This window comes from Ambystoma mexicanum, chromosome 10 (genome assembly GCF_040938575.1).
Source record: "Ambystoma mexicanum isolate Mex_15411 chromosome 10, UKY_AmexF1_1, whole genome shotgun sequence".
In the NCBI taxonomy this organism is placed as follows: domain Eukaryota; kingdom Metazoa; phylum Chordata; class Amphibia; order Caudata; family Ambystomatidae; genus Ambystoma; species Ambystoma mexicanum.
The window spans coordinates 96633162-96647889 of record NC_090932.1 but is presented as its reverse complement, the minus strand read 5'-3'; the positions used below and the strand labels follow the sequence as shown (position 1 = coordinate 96647889).

General features: G+C 47.6%; 1 protein-coding gene across 1 annotated transcript in view; it reads left to right on the top strand.

Moving 5' to 3' along the window:
* PSMD1 (proteasome 26S subunit, non-ATPase 1) overlaps positions 1-1358 on the top strand; it is a 1063364-nt gene extending 1062006 nt beyond the window's left edge. Inside the window, exon 25 of the mRNA XM_069617568.1 lies at positions 1151-1358. The gene's annotated coding sequence lies outside the window, so the exon portion shown is untranslated. The remainder of the gene's footprint in view (positions 1-1150) is intronic.
* Positions 1359-14728: the final 13370 nt, after the last annotated feature.

The following is a 14728-nucleotide window of genomic DNA, read 5'->3' as shown; positions in this document are numbered from 1 at the left end:
AACACAAAGGCCTCTGTGAAAACTTAACAAGTATTTACCTGCTTTATTTTGGAGCCGTTTCATTTATTTTGACCTGAAACTGATATTCTGAGAGTTAGAATCAAAGTGTTCTACTTACTTTGTATTGTAAACTGCCATTGTACAAGTATTACAAAAGTAATTTACTTACTGTGAATATTGCATTGGTTCTCCTAAGTTTCTCATTGTATATTATAGTACTTACCTTTTTGAAGAATCATCTTTACCTTGGTGTATATATAAAATGAACTAGTATTTTTATATAAATGTTAGTGTTGCTTTGGCCTACGTTCTTTGTATTGCCTGCAGTCCTTCCTTCCCTCCTAAGATTAGCCTGGCTGCTCAGCCATTTCTACCAATAAAACGTGTGTGGTTCAAGCCTTTGCTAAGAGTTGGAGCCCTGTGTCCGAGGTGTTAGTCTTCTAAAGTCCTACCTACGCTGGACATTTGTTAAACTCCCTAACAGGGCCTTAACAGGACCTCAACCATTAGAAAAAAAAATTGAGCAGATTTTTAAGGTTCTTTCTTATGGAGGTTCTTCCCACAAGTTCCTTGTCCCACTTTGAACCTAACCCTCTGATGGGGAGATCCTCCAGTTGCTTGATGGTTCCCAATGCAGCTGAGCATGGGGGGGGAGAGAGAGGAGGAAACGGAAGGAGGTCAGAAGGTATGGTACATGCTATATGTGGATGCCAACATCACATCTTTCATCTAGGATTGGACACATCGAGGGATCCCGATTTCGCACAGTGCACCCACTGGTTAAGTTTTCCCTAATCCAACTGAAGCAGGAATATAGTATCTAATATGAGGAATCTAGGCGAAACATCCATCTGAAAGAACACCACACACCGTGAGAAATAAGCAGCGCTCAGATACGTAGCGCTATATAAATGCACAAACAAAAAAGCAAACTGTCACAGGGAAGTTTTTTCTTCTTCTCAACCTAATTTGCACTTTAAAAGCCACAGGCCTCCACACTGTCCAGTCTGTCCCTTACCAGCTGTATGCATGTTTTGGGCTCTCAGTAATTGTTCTTACTTAACCCCAGGTTTGGTATTGAGAGCGCTAATGGTTTGTTTTGCCTTTGTACAATTATCACTAATGTTCTATTTGTCTTATTTTCCTGCAGTGTTATCAACCCTGTTTGAAGATTGCTTCACCAGAGTTTAAATACTCCTTTATACAAGACAGTTTCCATTAAGACTTGCCATTCAACACCAGTGCGAGGGAGGCTCAACACACTTTCCTGATGTTGTTATGCCGCTGCAGCTGCTGTACTGTATTTAATGTCCTCTTTATCACTGCTCAGTTTTCAATAAATACCAGAAACCAACTAAGCATTTTGTCTGTTTATTGAATGTGTTTCTTTTTGTGAGAACTAATGTGAAATATGAGGTGGGGATCAGTTATTTCTTCATTTGTTTTTCTGCCATTAAGATTCTCTTTGCTAAAATATGTTTTTCAGGTCTCTGGTTTTGTCCTATTGTTTGTTATGTTTGTATTTCCTCATTGTTAAGATGGATTTCTAGAATCGACCTTGGTGAACAGATTTTAGGAGGCCACCCAAGTTATAGTGAACCGGGAACTCTGAGTTTGGCCAAAACTCAATAAAGATAAACATGGAGAGCAGTCAAGGCTGTGGGAGTGGGGTCATGGGTCCACAGTGAAGCACACAATAATGCAATTTAGGCAGGGATGTATACAAATACAATATTCTAGGCCTGAAACACACACTGAAAAAGTAATAACACACAATATTCAATAATAAATATATATACATTCACCATGGGTTCTTAAAATGCATTCAAATGATTTAGACTGAAAGTGAACCCCAACTTACAGGAGCAACCCTTAAATATTTTTGGTACCCCCTGATAACGCTCAAACCAGGGTGAATACACCCCTCTAGGGAATTAAGGTCATTAATCTATCTTGCAATAGATAACAAATTTTAATCTTTATAGATCATGAGGATTGGGGGAATGGCAGAGAACTCTGCCATTTCCGACAAGCATTCTGTTGTGCGTGGCTGGCTCCCAGGTCCTGAAGACTGGTGCTGGGCCTGGAGCTTAAATACTCTTGACTTGGTTACTGGATACCGACGGAGCTCATCCAAAACGTTTCTTGTTGCCATTCAAGGGATTCTGAAAAGTCTTCCTTTCTTCATCATCAGCAATTCCTGGCAGCCATGCTACTTAACATATGAATACCTTACATAGACGCACATTGCAGCCCTGCAGATTTTTACAAACTGAAGCCTAGCCCCCAGTAAAAACTAAACATTTTTATAACTAATTTTCATTCATACTCCACACATCTTACTCATATTTTTATGTGGTCCTACAATCTCTTTTAAACCTTCTAGCGCAAGTTCAATTCACTGTGTGCTTTGAGCAAAGCTAACTACAATTTAACAGTTTTACAAATATATCCATCTGAATAGTTATTTTCACCTTTTATATTTCAATCCTAACTATCTTTATTTAGTGACCCTCCTCCCCCCGCCCCCCAGACTCTTGTAGTGCTTAGAAAACAGTTAACAGAAGTCTTGCCTAATTCTAAAGCGCTTGGAAAGTTTGGAAATGAAGCATAGCACTAGGCTCCTTCCCAATATGTCCCCCTTTCCTTATTTCTACAGTAACAAACTCATCCCCACCCCACATATGTACAACCCCAGAAAAATGAGTTTGAGTTACGCTGTTTATTGTATGGCAAGGTGTTTAGATCCCCCAATTGATATCATCTTTGCATTATTAGGGACTATAGGAACACATCATTGGAGACCCCATTGGCATGTGCAGAAGAGAACCAAGAAGACCACGACCACAGGAACCAGTATTTTTACTGCTACCTCCAGCCATGACAGGACCCAATCAAAGGCAAGCGATAGCCAATTTGTGTTCTGAACCCCACCTTTTTTCTTTATTTGAACGCCTAGACTGTGCACCGCCTTGATGACGTGGGATAGTGACCCAATTTCCGCATCCTCCAGGGGGAGGAAAGTGCAGCAGCTGCTTGTACCCCAGGAGCCAAAAAAGATGAAAAAGAAAGTCTCTGCTGAGCTAAAAAGTCAATACTTGTCAGGTATTCCTCTGAGCAGTGCAAAACAGTCTTTTGCGACAGTTAGAGCTTTTCTTTCTTCCCTGCCGTTGAAATCGTCCTTTTTCTGGCAGCATACCAAATTCTTGTGTGATCTGCAAGCTTCTTTCTGCTTCTTTAGGTGCTAGAGTGGCTGTTGGCACCTCGACAGGCATTTCTTCTCCCCTCAGGTGTTCTTCCAGGATTACTAGTAGCACTGATTGTGGGGTGGCCAGTGAACACTTGCCCCTTCAGGATGGTAGGAGTTGCAGGTAGGCTCGTTGGCCACAAACCCAGTAGTAATCTATCACTGCAGCTGTAGCTTTAGTCATACCAGGGATCACAAGAGTGAGGTTGCACTGTGTGTTTGCGCCACCAGGAACTGTTCCTTCATTGCTAAATTAAAGTACAAAATATCTATTTGCACTGGCTTATTCATTGGTGCAATCCGTGTCAGCCTTGTGATGTGTTAGGACCATGTTTGGGCACACATACTCTCTATTTGGGATATTGCTTCACCACTGTACTCGATCAGCCCATCTGCCAGGCACATCACTGTGGTACCCTTCCATTTGTCATTGTCATTTGAGTAACCTCCCAAGGAGAAATATGGTCCTTGTAGACACTGGCGGTATTTTGTGTTGCCATTGCATAATGCTGGGTCTAGAGCAATGCTCTTTAACTGCACACTGTGCCTGGAATGTGCCCTTTATTCCGTATAGTGCAAGATGTACCCAGCATTTTCCTCTGTAATTGGGACTGGATGTGGAAGTAAAACCTTAGGAGCCCCTGATGTGTGACGGATAAGTGCACACATGTTAACAGCTTTCTTTGATTATATTCCTTCCTGCAAATGCACATATCAGGGTACCAGCTATTCAATGTTTCTAAATGCTGGATGTCAGAAATAGTATCAAAACCCAACTCCTTATATAAATCATACGTCATTCATACTTCCCGTTTCATTCGTCTGAGAAAGCTTGTAGGGGTGGTCAGCAAAAAGTGAGACATTTTGTGATTGTGTTTCTGTTTCATAGATATATTTATAATAGCATTATTTTCCAATTGTCCATCACCCCCTTTATATGGCCACTCCATATAACAGACATACCTTCATCCACTCCAACAACCATGACCAATGTCATACAAAACATCATAATACTACTACATTTCTAGACTTAATTACATCTTTATTTATCATTATCCCTACATAACAGAGAGGTCGGTCAGCCATCTTTGCTTATTCCTGGAGAGGAGAAAAAAGGTTACTAAAAAAGAGAGGTAAAGAAAAATAGAGAGCAAGCGAGCGAAGGGGAGAGGGAGAGACAGAGGGAGGGAGAGAGAAAGAGAGACCCCTTTTGCACCATGGACGACTGGGCTCCAGACCTTCAAAAAAATAAATTGACAAAATATAAAAAAGAAAAAACAATGACAAAATGAGAAACAAAAACAAAATCAGGCGTGTGCCAGTGCACACCACCCTGGCATGGATCCTCAAAATTGTCTCTTATTTGCTTATGCCCTTACTAGACCTTGCCTTGTCTCAGGTGCTATTCGGACATCCGAGAGATGCACCCAATAACTAACTCCTTCATAAGAACGCTGAGAGGAGTACAGAACGCCACCTCATACGGACCTTTAAACCTGAGGCTGATCAGATCCCCAGATAAGAATGGCCCAGTTATAATAAGGGCAACGCTGTGTATGGAACCATGGTCTCGCTTTCTACAGGGGTGGTCACTATTTCTCCCCCGCCCCCTTTACGGCATGCCACTACCACCCATGTGTGCTTCTGTCCTGTCCCCAAGTCAATTATTTATGACCCATCAACATATAATATGTCTCCTTCCGTCAATGCATGAGCTGTTCATCAGAATTGTCTAGTCATTTTGTCAATCCATTAAAATGTACTTTTAAGTCCTCTGTCCTTCCCTGAGACTTTGTAACAGTGGCCTTGTGTAGACTGTGTAGTCTAGGATCCATGCACTCCAATAATTAGATAAGCCCAAAAAACTGCTACATTTCCTTCACAGTACTAAGCCTAGGGGCAGTGCGTACTGCCTCCGCCCTATCTGATACATTTTTTTTTCCCCATTACCAAAATGAGTTGTCCCAAGTATAGTCCCTCCTGTTGGCAATATTGTAGCTTCTTTGTATCAGCTTTGTACCCTTTGTGAGCCGGCAATTACAATAATGCAACACAATCCCTCCTGCATTGATGTTTATTTTCACTACATCCCAACCGATCATCCACATACTGTATGATTTGTTTTAAGCACCTTACTTCAATGTAATCTGTAATGGGGGTCACATCTCTCAGTAACCCAACATCATGTGGATTAACAGTCCATAATTGTGCTGGCACATATTGCATGTCCTCCTCCTCAAAAAAAAAAATCTGAGTTACCACTGCCATCAGGGGGCACTGTACCTCCCTATACTGCACCATGATATCACAGGGGATGCAGATTTCCAAAATAATCTCCCCATTTTGCATTTTGTTCACTGTCCTCAAATAACTCGTCAGTCATTTTCTTTAATTACACTGTCAGGTCTATACATAATATTGTGCGCCTTTCGCAACATGGTCTGGTCCCATCAGGACTACTCATTTGTCTGACACTACTAGTCCTTGTAAATCTAATGACAATATTGTCCCTGCCACCATCTCAGGTGGTACCATGGGTCGGAAAATAAAATCTGTAGGTACTTGCCAACACTTTGTCACAATTTGAGGCACTGCTTTTACTAATACCTTAATACCAATAAAATAAATATTTCTGATGTTTGTTAATCTGCTTAGAATCACATGCTGTGCATATGGTCCGACATCCAATGGTAACCGCAGAGTATTGTATCTTGTCTTTGGAGAAGCGAAAGTGTACGTCGACATTGGCGTGCCTGTAACACTATCCCTACATGACGTGTAGTGTACCCAAGATCGCTCACGCGTCGAGGTCCCTCAGATTGTTTTTTTCCGCCCAGCATACTGGTCGCCTTGATGCGGAGCTCGTAAAACTTGATTATTGTCCCATCGACCTTTTGGTCGAATAATTATATAAAATATCCATATCACCCCATCCGTCCCTTATTTTGACGGCTGTTACAGACCTCCGCCGAAGATCTTCAAGAACTCGACGGATGGTGATCCAGTCGGCGTTGCCGACCACGTGGTCGGGCTTTCTGCTGGCCTATACAGTAGGGAGAGTGGGGTTGGGGGTAGACATTTCTCTACAAATTGATAATGTCTTTGCCTTTCCTTCCTCTTTCCCTTTCGGTCTTTGTCACTCTACCCATCCTCATCTATGGAGAGGACTCCATTTAGGTTTTGCCCTAATTGTAGGAGCAAATTCCCTTGTAAAGATAGGCACAGACGGTGTAACCGGTGCTTGCCCTTCGATCACAAAGAAAAAAGATGCGTGGATCGTAAGCTCCTCCGTCCTAAGACATGAAAGGAGCGAAGAGTCAAGCAGTGGCCGGCCTACAGTATGTCGCAGGCCTAATTTTCTCCCGCTGCTGCCGAATGTGACTACGGCGAGAGTGACGATCATACCTCCGAACCGGAGGTTGCTGACCTTCGACGGAACGCTTGGCACGGCTTAGGCACTGCTATGGGGAAGTCGCACCCCGGCGACAAAGACGAACATGTACACCGCGCAAAGCACACAACCCCAACTCATTCTTCGCCCAGGTCGAAGAAGACTTCAGCGCCACAGGGTACACCAGAAGCTTCGGCGGCACCCGCCGACCGTTGGGATCGGCAGCCCTCCCCGCAGCCACAAATGCGCCTAGCGACCGGGCAATCGAAAGCAAAGGGCGCTACCCCTGATATACCAGGTTCCATCGAGACACATTGCAAGAAGGCGTCCGGCAACAAGAGTTCCGGTTCTACTGAAAAAGGCAGCCGCTGAGGACAAGGCACTGTCCCCCTCGCAATCGCAGTCTGAAGCTACACGCCTCCCGACCGCAGAGGACGTCGCCAGCAGCTTAGCTAGTATTGTTGCTGCCGATTCTCAGAAGCAGCAACCCGGGGATGCGCTGAGGCCCAAGGATCCACTGAGGTCCAAGGATGGCCTAAGGGGGGGGGGGGTACCAGAACCCGCCCATAAACTGAAAGAGAAGCACAGATGTCTCACCTCTGTCTGTACCTCAAGAGGAGTTCTCCGAGGGCGAAGAAGGGCTATTTTCGACAATGAGACGAAAATCTCGACGCTTTTCGACGGATGCACACGATCAAGACCTTTTTCCACCTCTAGATCATTCTAGGTCCTCGGTTTGGACTAGAGAAAAGTTTGAGAACTGTATGGAAAGGCTGGACAGGTGTGTTTCCCGTTGAGAACAACCTACACCAAGGAGGCCAAGGGATGAGAGCCCTACGGACCCCAAAGCTAAATTTCCAAGACTTTTTGACCCCTCCTTAGAAGAGGATATATACAATTACGACCTAACTGAGAAGGACATTCCTGCTGACACTCAGGATGAGGAATTCATCAACTCTGAGGACATGCATGATCCCATAGAAGGCTGGGAAGAAAACCCAGATGTGGGTGACCCTCAACCTTGGCAGTCACCGGATCATCAAGACCCTGATGCCCTGTCTCTGGACTCTCCCCAGTTAACTCCCACTAGGCAACAACCCTCACCAGTGGATGACCAGTTAACTTTTAACGTAATGTTGCGTAAAGCAGCTGATCATTTTAAAATTGCTACAGATGAAGCAGTCCCCGAAGCTGACTTCCTTAAAGAGAAACCGCTGGCCAGCCAGGCTATTCGTCTTCTCAATTCAATCAAGAAGTGTCTGGCACCCTCCTTATCAACACCTGCTCTCACAAGAGGGGTCAACCCACGAATAGAAAAACTCTTTCGCCCTTCTCCATCATACCTTCTGTATATCAGAGGTCATTCCACCCTAGACTCACTGGTGGCGACTACGACACAAAAGAGGGCAGGGGACCCTTTGTCAACAGGCGAGGCACCCCCTGGTAAGGAAGGTAAGCAACTTTATGCCCTTGGGAAAAGGATCACGGTTGCAGCAGCATTCTCAAAGCGCATTGCCAACAGCAATACCTTGTTGGCCAGCTATGCCGATGCTCAGTATGCCTTAATACAGGAAGGCATACAGGAGGTTCCAGAACCCCTACGTACTCTTCTCCTCACCACTGTCACTGAGGGTTTAAGAATACTTTGGATTCTGCAGAAACGGCTGGTCGATCCCTTGCTCAGGGCACACTCCTGAAGAGACATGCGTGGCTACGGAACTCTGGATTCAAGCCAGAGACGCAAACGTCACTGATAAACCAGTGGAAGAATCCAATCTGTTCGGAAAGGCGGTCGATGAGGCCCTCGAGACCGCAAAAAAAGAGCATGACACCTTAAAAACACTGGACCAGATTACACAAAAACCCTCTACAAGAAGATGATTTGGGTCCAAACGACTTTTTCGTGGCCAACGCATCCCTCAACAACAATATTCATCGGGAAACAATTGGAATTCTACACAGGGAAATAGCGGATACACCACCCCGTATCCCTAGACGGGTCTGCAACGTGGCAAAGGGAGAGGCTGGAACTCTACACCCAGAGGCTCCCCGGCCTCAGGTTCGATATGACCCGAAGATTCAGGTTCCCTCACATGCCTCCCCGGTCGGGGGCCGGCTAACATCGTTTCTTCAGGCATGGGAGGGAATAACTACAGACCAGTGGGTGCTAAAGACCGTGGCCCATGGGTACTGTATCGAGTTCAGCTGGTCCCAAACATTCAGACCTCTACAAGCAACACGACTGACATCAGACCATCTTCGCATTCTTCTGCAGGAAGTCGAGACACTACAGGAGAAAGGAGCCATAGAAATCATACCTTTGTCACAGGTAAAAGAAGGCATTTATTCAGTGTACTTCCTTGTATCCAAAAAGGATCTAACCATGCACCCTGTTTTAGATCTGTGCCCAGCGAACAAATTTGTAAAGACACAAAGGTTTTGCGTGGTCACACTGCAGGAGGTAATCCCACTGCTATCACAGGGAGATTACATGACAACACGGGACATGAAGGATGCATACTTTCATATTTCAATGTTTCCAGCGCACAGAAACTACCTCAGATTTATGATACAAGACAAACGTTATCAGTTCAAAGTACTACCCTTCGGCATAGCATCTGCACCAAGGGTATTTACAAAAGTACTAGCGGTGGCAGCAGCACATCTGCGCAGGCAATCCATCCTGGTGTACCCTTACCCCGACGACTGGCTCATAACAGGGGACTCTTACGAAACATGTCTGCCAAATACCCAAAAGACGATGTATCTTTTATTCAGTCTGAGATTTTCTATCCACGAGAAAAAAAGACCCCAGTTAGGTCAAACAATTCCTAGGGGCTCTAATTCGAACAAAGGACGGCCTCGTCGTCCCCTCCAACGAGAGGGTCCAAAACATGTTGTTTGATATCCCTCAGTATGTAGCCAGTCGAGAGGTGACTGTGTATGCAAGGCTAGGAGACTGCTAGGAATGATGGAGTCATGTATCTACTTGGTTCCTCAATCGTGCCTGCGTATGCGCCCAATGCAAGAGTGGTTCAACAGCCAGTGGTGTCAGGCCAGCGGACAGTGGGACGATCTAGTGGTCGTCTCGCCGGCCCTTGTTCTCTCGCTGCAGTGGTGGTCGAGGGAAAACTAATCCTGCTGACCCTGCCATATAATTTACGCTGGTGAACTCCCACGTTACTCTAGCAGTTCTGTGTAAATATTTTTGATGTGTATATATGGGGTTTATATGACCTTAATAACCATATTACCTGCTAAGTGTACAAACGTTGTTCATGAATATGACTGTAACTGTAAATACTGTAACTCCTGTACCAAGAAATGTGCCCAGTTGCCTCAGGGCAAATACAAATAAATACAATGCAATACAACCTCTTGAAAGGGAAACCCTTTACCAGCCCCGCAGTGGAAGCCACTCTAACCACAGATGTCCCTTACAGGGTAGGGAGCTCACCTGCTTCAACAAACCGCGCACAGAGTTTGGTCTTCAGACATAGGATCCAACCACATAAACCTGTTGGAACTATTGGCAGTGTTCAAAGCACTGAAGGCTTTCCAGTCACAACTGCGGGAGAAAACGGTCCTCGTCCTCAGACAGCACCACGGCTATGTACTATCTGAACAAAGAAGGGGGCACTCATTCTCCAGGGCTGTCCAAACTGTCCCAGAACATTTGGAAGTGGGCTCTCAAACGCAGCATGTTCCTTTTATCACAACATGTTCCAGGGGAACTCGGTCTTCTGGCAGATGTACTGAGCGCAGAGGCTTCCCATTGCCCAAGGAGTACAAATGGCAATTACACGTAGACATCATCTCCAATGTTTTTCACAGAATGGGGTTTCCCAGAGATCGATCTGTTCGCAACTCTGGAGAACGCTCAATGCCAAGATTAAGCCTCCAGGTACCCCTAGAACCGTTCCAAGGGGAACAGACTCTGGATAACATGGTCAGGGAAATTTGTCTATGCTTTCACCCCCCCACCCCCTCCTCCCGACTCCCCTTCTCAACAAGATCGTGCATAAGATGCACCAGGAACCAGTCACGATGATACTTTTGGGCCCGCCAACCCTGGTTCGCTCATCTGATGGAGGTATCCTTATCTCCTCCAGTCAAACTGCCATGCCCGTACAACATGTCGCAAGACAGAGGGGAGACGCTTCACCCATGCCCGCAGACATTGAATTTAGTGGCCTTGCTCTTGAGGTCATATAGTTTGGACACCTGCAACTCCCTCAGAGATGTATGCACATTCTCAGGGAAGCAAGAAAACCGAACACCAGATACTGTTATTCCAGTAAATGGAAACGGTTTGTCATCTGGTGCAATTCAAAGAGCATTAACCCGATTAACTGGTCTCCCACACACATTGTTTTGTACCCAACTCATTTACTTGACTCAGGTCCGGTCTTCAACTCCATAAAGGTGCACCTAGCTGCACTTTTAGCCTACACGACATCACAACAGAAAGCGTAATGGTGGAAGATAGTTATTAAGGCTTTCATGGAGGGAGTGAAGAGAATTCACCCTCCCATTTCTAACCCGGCTCCCGGATGGGACCTAAACGTGGTGTTGACTAGGCTTATGGGGGCTCCTTTCGAACCCATGCACAAGGCAAGTCTTAAAGACCTCACCCTTAAGACTGCTTTTTTGATAGCTATTACCTCCATCAGGAGGGTAAGTGAACTACAGACACTCTCGATCCTAGATCCCTTTGTAACAGTCCACAAAGATAAGGTGGTTCTGCGCACTCACCTTAGATTTGCGCCTACATTCATTTCCAAGTTCCATGTGAACCAGTCAATAGAGCTACCAAAGTTCTTTCAGAATCCTTCAAGCCTGGGAGAAAGAACCCTGCACACACGGGATGTGCACAGAGCTGTCATGTTCTACATTGAAAGAACTCGACCACTTAGAAAGACTAATCAGTTTTTCGTTTCAGTGGCAGCAGGAAGAGGAGGAGACGCGGTCTCCAAATCCACAATCTCTAGGTGGATTGTTACATTTCTCCAGCATGCAGTCTGGCATGGATTCACATGCTCATGAATATTCCCTGTCGTCAGGCTTGGAATCCTCGGTAAAGAAAAAATCAGTCTTTCTCCTAATAACCAATCACTGGTCTCTGGGTCATACTGCCCCCTGCCAATGACTTCCCTCCACCTAAGCCAAACCTCTGGCAGCCATCTTCAGATTTTTACCGCACGTACAAGTGTTGGGAGTCCTCGTGCTATAGCTCTTGAGCTTTTACTGCGTTTTGCGATTTTTCAACGAGTTAAACCTCATTTTTTCGGTCAATCGAGCCTCAAGCTCCACCGTTTCCACTTCCGATCAATGGGGACCCGTTTCGGATATTTCTACGCCCCTCAAGGGCAAAGTTTTTCATCGAGTCCCACTTCTTGGAGGATTCCAGAAGATTCTTTGAGGCCTACCCCGCATGGACATGGCCCAGGAAAAAGGGAGCACGACACCCGGATCCAAGCTGTTCAGAAGCTGCCATGGATGTGGATTACAGAATGTCTTCAAGGAGGACGAGCATTCTAGATGTCTCTACTGTCTTCACGAAGACAAAACGCAAGTGGAGAAGGACTGCATTTTGCAAGAACATGTCAGAACGGTCCATGAAGGATCGGTGGATCCGTCTCACCAACTGGTTGGAGGGGAAGAGCCCAGCAGCAGGTGAGAAGAAGAGGTCCGAGCAGTCTTCTAAGACCTTTGAGGGCGCTCCGGCAATGGGGGCCCAACAAAAGGCAAAGCACTGCGAGTCCACGGGCACCGGGAGCGCCGAACGGTCAGGCACCTCGGCTGCCAGGCAGGGTGCACTTTCACCAACGCCATCAACCACGAGCCAACGCTCTGGCTGAGGGAAAAAGAAGTCTGAGAACGCGGTGAAGAAAGCCGAGGGGGAGCGAGGCGGCGACCCTCCACCCAAGGTGAAGGCCTCAAGTGCATCCAAAGTCGTCAAGGCTTTGATTCACCCGGCTAAGCCCTCTATTGAGGGAGTCGTGGCGGCCCTGGCAAAGCTTGTGGAGGCTACCCCAGTGGAGGCGACCTCGGGGCCCAGAGTTTCCCTGCCACCGCAGAGGGAATCCTCTTTTCAGCCCATCAATAAGAGCCCTGTGAAAACGCTGGTGGAAAAAAGGGGAGGGCGGTGGCCATCACGGACACGGATACAGCCTCTGAAGAGGAGCTGGCTGAAGTCGTGAAGATCCTGGACAAGAGGTCCAAGGAAGTCCAGTCCCATGGGAGGGATCCCGACGAGGTGGACCAAGAAAGTGACGGTGACACCAACGAGGTTCCCATCGAGGCGGAGGATTCCACTCCCCAACCGTTGCGCCTGTCGCAGACGGTGCCTGAGCCACAGGACAGCTCAGGAGCAATCTTGATGGCTATCCAGGCCTTGTGCTCAGAGATAAGGACAAGATTGCTCTTACCCCCAATGGACGACCCAGCGGGTCCTGGACCGTCGGGGAAACCCTCCAAGCAAGCGGAGGAGAACTGATACCCCACCGCCCTTCCAGCCTACATGGCCCTCAAGGCCTTCATCTCCTTCCCCGGATCCGAGGGATGACACGGGAACAGAGAAGGCTACGACGGGGATGGATGACGACGGTGGTGCCGACGGGATGGGCCTTCCATCACCACCCCCCCCGGGCTTCCCCGCCTGACGAAATTGGCTCCTTCCAAGCCATGATCGCCAGGGCATCCTAGCTCTTTCAGCTCTGCCCAGTGGAACAGAAGAAGGAAGGTTTGCTCTATCAACGGTGTGAGGCCAAGAGGAAGACGGTCCTCTCGGTCCCGTTGCTTGACATGTGGGACAAGGGGCTGGAGTTCCTGAAGAACCCATCCACAACCCCTGCCAAGAGAGACCGGTACGAGAAGAAGTACCGGGTCTCGAATTCCACCCCCATGTGCCTTAGGGCGGAGCCGAACCTGGATTCGGTCGTCTCGGCGGTGGCCAAGAAGAAAGCAGCGAGGGCAACGGCTTCAACTTCGACCTCCCCAGTGGACGGCGAAGGGAAGAAATTGGATGCCATGGGACGACGGGTCATCTCGTTGGCGGCGACGACGACGATTAAAGCGGCCAGTGGGAGGCCGGCTGGCAAAGTTCGTCAGCGTGTGGGAGTCCATCTCCACTGACCGATGGGTGCTGGCTACCCTGCCCCGCGGGCACACTCTTGTGTTTCTAAAAAAGTGCCCCCGCATTCTTCCCGTGGCCAGGAAGGAAAACCACGTCCCTCAACTCCTGCTGGAAGTAAGGGCGATGCTGAAGAAAGGAGCCATCAAGCTCGTCCCAAAGAGGCTCCAGGGCTCCGGAGTGTACTCACGATATTTCCTCGTAAGGAAGAGGACCGGCGGCTGGCAACCCATCCTGGACCTTCGTTGCTTAAACAAGCACATCAAGTCCCAAAAGACCCGGATGGTCACTCTCCAGCACGTGCTGGGACAGCTGGAGGAGGGCGACTTCCTATCGTCGCTGGACTTGGAGGATGCTTACTTTCACATCCCCATTCTAAGAGGACATCGAAAGTTCCTCAGATTCGTAGTCCGAGGACGGCACTACCAGTTCAAGGCCCTCCCCTTCGGATTGAAATCGGCGCCCAGGGTATTCACCAAGTGCCTAGCACCAGTAGCGGCGCGGCTGCGCCTGCAGGGGATCCACGTCTACCCCTACCTGGACGATTGGCTCATCTGAGCAACAACAAAAGAACTCGCCGTCGGACACACAGCGAAGACCGTCCAGCTGCTCACGGATCTTGGATTTTCCATCAACTACGCAAAATCCCACTTGGTCCCATCACAAGTCGCACTGTTTCTGGGAGCCAGGCTCGACACAGTGGCGCGATTGGCCTCTCCATCGGAGGAAAGGACGAAAGGCCATCCTGGGCAAGGTGCAACGACTGTCGGCCATGGATGTGGCCAGGGTGAGGTCCATCAAGTCCCTTCTCGGCATGATGTCCTCATGCATCTACCTCGTGCGCCTGTGCAGGCTGCGGATGCTTCCACTGAAAGAGTTCCTTGACGCCCGTTGGATGCAAGCGGCGGGCAGCTTCGAAGACAGGATCTCGCTCAACAAGACCTTCTGCCAAGCA